Here is a 5,779-nt window from a genome sequence, read left to right as displayed (position 1 = left end):
TATTACATGTTCAGTTGGAAAATGTATAAAAATGAGTGAGCGGTGAAAAAAGTCTTTCGACATGTAAAATTTTGATCATGATTTATAAGTTTACATTAGTTTGTATATGTGTAATAATATGTTGGTAGTATTTTAAATTTATGATGTTTTAAAAGCAGTCATTTTGAATTAATAAATATTTTTCCAAACCACATAATAGAAGTTTTTTGATGATTACGACAACCTTATGTTATACATCAATAGATTCTTATCAAGAACTAATTAATTATTAGAGGACATCGACTGATATAAATATAACATTAAAATATTTAAGATAGGGAATAATTATACCTTTTACCAGACACCTTTAAGCAGACATCTAGTCAGAGACATTAAATTGTAGATAGTAATATCGCTTTTAGACATACCTGGACACTTTTGGTCAAGGACTAAACTGGACATGTCCAAAAATTGGACAAGGAAAATAAATTAAATACTAGGTAAATTGAATAGTTGACACCAGTGGCGAAGACTCTGTACTAAATACTTGTTTAGAGTTTGCCTTGACTTTAAAAAATAATTTGATCACGAAAATTTGTTAAATCCCACAAATAGTGTGAATTGATTTATTCTTCCATCAAGCATGTATTAAATTTACAACAGCTTTTGTTCAATGATTTTTTTTACCCATTACTGTATGTTCCTGCATAGTTATTTTTTTTTGTTTACTCATTGGTTTCATTTGTCCAAAAGGCACTCTTTGCCACTGGTTAACAACCGAGCCTAAACCGAAAAGTGAATGTCCGCTCTAAAGTTCTGTTATTCCAGATGTTTAAAAATAGTTGAAAATAATTAATGTAATAAATAAAATATTTTGGTTACGAATCACTTAGTTAATTTTAAAACTGTAAACATCAATCAACAGTTTTAAATGAAAAACTATTCTATATTATAATATATTTTATTAATCGTTATTTAAAATGTCGTTGATAGGTATACAATTTAGTTAGACAAAGATAAGTAGAGGTAACAAGTATTATTATTGAAGGCATTGAACAAAATTGCTATGTATTATGTATTAATTACGTTACATTTAAGTTTACAATAATTTACTACGTAACAGATTTTATTGCATTATATGAAATTATTATTATTTCAGCCCACTTGGAAAAAGCAAGCAGGCACAATGCAGATAGACATAATTATTAGCCCACATTGTATCCGAATAGATCATTTTAAAAACACAATGTTAAAAGCAGAATGAAATCGATGTGAAAAATATTGGGGTATTATTTTTGATCTTTTCAAACTGACTACAAATGGTTATCTGTGATATGATACTATTTAGGTATTAATTACAACATTGAAAACGGCGCAGTGATTGATTGCTTCAGTTGAATACATCAAACACAGATGGTGTAATTATACAAAATGAATTACTTCTATAAAGCAGTTTAAAAAAGAAAACAAATCATTATTTTTTATTCGGCTACATTGAATTAAAATGTATTTTATGAACTACAAAAATGGTTGGTGATTTTATTTTACTAGTAATATGTAATATTCATGGGGTTTATTAAAAATTGAAAAAAATCATTAAGTTTATATGTTATGTAATCTGCTTCAGAACCTTCATTAACCTAACATATTTTTTTTTAAATTCTGGATATGGTATTCTTTATTGATGAGCGACTAAATCTATTTGTCTATTGCTGATCAATCTACTATTGTAAATACTGAAAGCCTTTTCGTTTCATTAATGTTTTGAATTAAACATTGATATTTTTTACGGTTTCCATCATTTTATGGCCATTGATTAAATAAACGATAATAATATATGAAATCTATGAATGTTTTCTAGAATGTTTCAGTCATAATTATTATCACGCAAGGTTCATGAGATATTTTTTTCTGTCCACGTATTCCTTAAAATTTAAATCAATTACACAAAATTAAAGCTAAACAATTATCATTAATTACTTATAAACACAGAAAGATGGTCATTATAGAGCGGCCAATTTTGAAAAATATACCTCACTTTATGGCATATCCCAAGTTGGCTAAGCAGTGACCGATTTTTGTTTAAATACAAAGCCGCAGGGTCGTGGATGGTCGAAAATTGCGTATTGTTTTTTCAATGTCCATTTGATCCAGTGCAAGGAGCCAATGGGTCAGATGAATAGCCAAAAATCATTCCTCATTAAAAATCCGTTAATACAACTTCCACTTTGTGGAGGCCCAATGCTTTGATTACAATCGAACATGGCAATTTACTTTTTTATGTCTTCTGATATTTTTCCTATTTCACCTACTGTGAGTATATGGCAATCGATTATACATTCCAAGAATGAAAAAGACTCGTCTAACCATCATTTTGTTTGAAAATATTATAATATAGCGAAATAATTATTATGCCACAAGTATTTAAATTTGTAACATTTTTATGAGGGTATATATCGTCGGTGATTTGACAATAGTATCTATCTGCAGTTTTGGCGAATTTCTGGGTTATTGGTGTATTTTATACAAAATTTGGTGACGGATCGAATGGAAATATTATTGTTCTACGAAAAAAATCCTAAAGTGCTCAAATTTAACGCGGTAAATAGTGTCTATCTGACAATAAACTAATAAGAAATATTATCTACCTGCTCGATTTCTTTTATTATATGACATTACAATTTCCATACATCTTCTTTAAATCACTGTTTTAGTACTTACTAATATTAAATCATTTTTCATTTAATCACTAATATTAAAACAGTTTTTTGTAACCCCTGAAAAATTGACTATATGGCAGATAGATACTATTGTCAGATCACCGTCGATATATTATTTAAGCAATTTGTTTGGTATGATTATTCCATTGGCTCTCACTCGATAAATTGTCATAAACCTGTGCTTTTAAATAATAACTTAATGGCACACTTACATACAGCACATTGAAAGAATATTAGGTATAGTCTAACATTATTATCATTAACGTTTAATAAATTTAATTTAATTAAATTTAATAAATTAATGAAAATGGTTTTTAAGATGAAACACAAATGAGTTCATTTCTAATATAATGTAGATGGAATCGCTACAATAATGCAGAATATACGAGGGTGTTTTCAAAAATTATCTGACTTTTTCCCGCGGAAACAAGTAAAGCACTGGAGGTCACCGTTGTGGAGGTGGAGGATACCTTCATAGGTATGCTTGATTTTTTTTCTTGCTTAGAACATGCATTGCTGGTGGTCAGCCTGTGAGTGATTGAGTGTACTCAGCGCTCGTCGAATTTAGGATTTAGATAGGTTTTAAACAACCCAAAATGATGAGGTTATATCATGTGCGAACTTTGACCACGCAAGACCGTCGTACCTTCAAAAACTTGTGGACAATGTTGAGACAAGCATTGGTTCGGTACATTCCTTTTTGTTCTTACGGTTCTCCATTCCCAAAGACGCATAATGATAGGACCATTGGGAGAAGCGTGTGCAATCCCAGGGAGACTATTAGGACTATAAGAAGGTCGAATACATTTAAACATGATGTTATTTCTTATAACAGGTTCTGCAATATATCATTTTGATAAAAAAAAGAGAAATATTTCATCATTGAATAATGGTTATTTAAGTTTTTGGTTAAACAAAGTACAGTTATAATGAACTGAAATAAATTTGCTATCAGAGTCATATCAATCGAGTTGAATATATTTTCTGGAGTTATAATGATATATATATAATTTTATATTTACTTTACAAGCATAATATATTGATTAAAATAGAAAAAAACTTTAGCACAGCATACTATTAAAACATACATAAACTTAGGAACATTTTACAATATTAATTGTCTAAATAAATTATTGAGGATTAAAAGATAAGGTCATGTAATTTGCTTTTAAAGAAATAAAAAGTCAAACAACAAAGAAGTAGTAGATCTAAAATAATTTTAAAGAATCAAGCTCATTAGCAAACAATTTATTATATTAACATTTAAAAAATATTTATCATGGATTTGGTTTATAAAAATAAAATTAAAAAATAATATATTACACGGAATAAACAATGTGGTTACTAAATTACCGAATTCACTCAATTCAAATTAACATAATATAATATTATTATACAACATAAGTTAAGGGCTTATACAATACAAGTAACTTATTACATAGTACGAGTAGGTATATAGTTCATAATTTATTATTAAAAACGTAAAAATGTATTGTGATTTGAAAGGCAGAAACGTAATAACGTTTAAAATGATAAATTACGAACGTATAATTTTTTTTGAAACACTTACATATTATCTACAACACATATACTAAACAAGTTCACGTCATTCTATGACAACACAATAGATTTATTTACTGGATATCTAGAGCATTGATTAATAGCGGACGGTTGATATATATATATATATATCATCTTATTACATTTATAGAAAATAAGTAAATATTATTGCATACTAAGGAATAGGATTTTTAAAGGTTTAATACATTTCCATAAATCTCAGCACGTCATTTAAAAGTAAATTTTTGTCAAAGACAAGAGCTAACAAAACTCTTAAAAAGACGCACATGCCATAATAAGAATAACACGAGCACAACCTTAATAAAAAGTATTGAAAAATTAAAGTATTTTTTTTTGGTATTTGAATAGTGGTTTATGTCAGAGCAACTTGGATACTGTCATCGCAGTGTAACCCAAGAGGTTTCTGTATATTGTTTTTATGTTCATACGTGTTCACAAAGGTAGGCTGTTGCAAAACGGAGTAGCATCTTTGTAGGTTTGGTTTAAAATCAACAATTTTAAAATGTTTTTAAGATAATATATAAAGTTATATTTTGAACTTCATTAAATTAAAACCCCAAAATTTTCATGTTTGCATACCCTTTTCGAGAAAATTATCCCCGTTCCCCGCATTGCTTGCATGGATTATTGATTATGTCTCGTTCGTACTTTAAAAGGAAACCTGGAATTGTGATCTATGGAAATGTATAAACAGAATACAGATATGACATGACATCAGGCATTCCATGACATGACATCAGACATCAGAGAAAGTATGACAATAATATTAACTATTTATTGATTGTGGGTTAACGTATTTCGATAAGCGAAGGCTTGTACAAAAACTTACTATAAAGACACAACACTGATTTTGACAAACAATAATAAATAACTTAAAATTAGGATTGCACATTTCGATTGATCGTGATTGTAGCATTAATAATATTAATATATGTAATTCAGGTAAAGGGCCTCATTTACTTAAATATGTATGTGAAATTTTGTAATATCATTTACCATATTTTAATTATAATATTATAATAATAATACTGCAAAGAGTAAAATCAAAATATTATAGTAAAATAAATGGTACACAAATGTACTTTATTAATTTGTGGAATGGGGCAGTTTAAACTGAAAACACTTGAAACAAAATTACAATAAGTATACATATTCAAACATGTAATACTGTTATGGATTTACGTTGATTTTTGGCCATATTTTCAGAATAAACATAAATAATTACAAATAGACAATGAATGACAATGATTTACCCCATTTTCATTTAATTTTATAATGTATATTATGTACGCTATATTCGATACTCACCGATCACATTAAAATTTCACATTTCGATCAGTATGAGTACTGATTTAGAATGCTAACTAGAACAATATACACTGTTAAAATACTCAACACGTTACATTACATAGCATTTGAAATAGAAACCTTCATGAAAATCTGAAGACAATCATTATTACACATGTGATTAAATCTATATTGGTAAACGTTTAATTTTT

The sequence above is a fragment of the Rhyacophila brunnea genome, unplaced genomic scaffold (genome assembly GCF_057557595.1).
Source record: "Rhyacophila brunnea isolate RB1 unplaced genomic scaffold, BYU_Rbru_1.0 scaffold_4, whole genome shotgun sequence".
NCBI classification, from domain to species: Eukaryota; Metazoa; Arthropoda; class Insecta; order Trichoptera; family Rhyacophilidae; genus Rhyacophila; species Rhyacophila brunnea.
Note: the sequence above shows the minus strand (reverse complement) of the source record.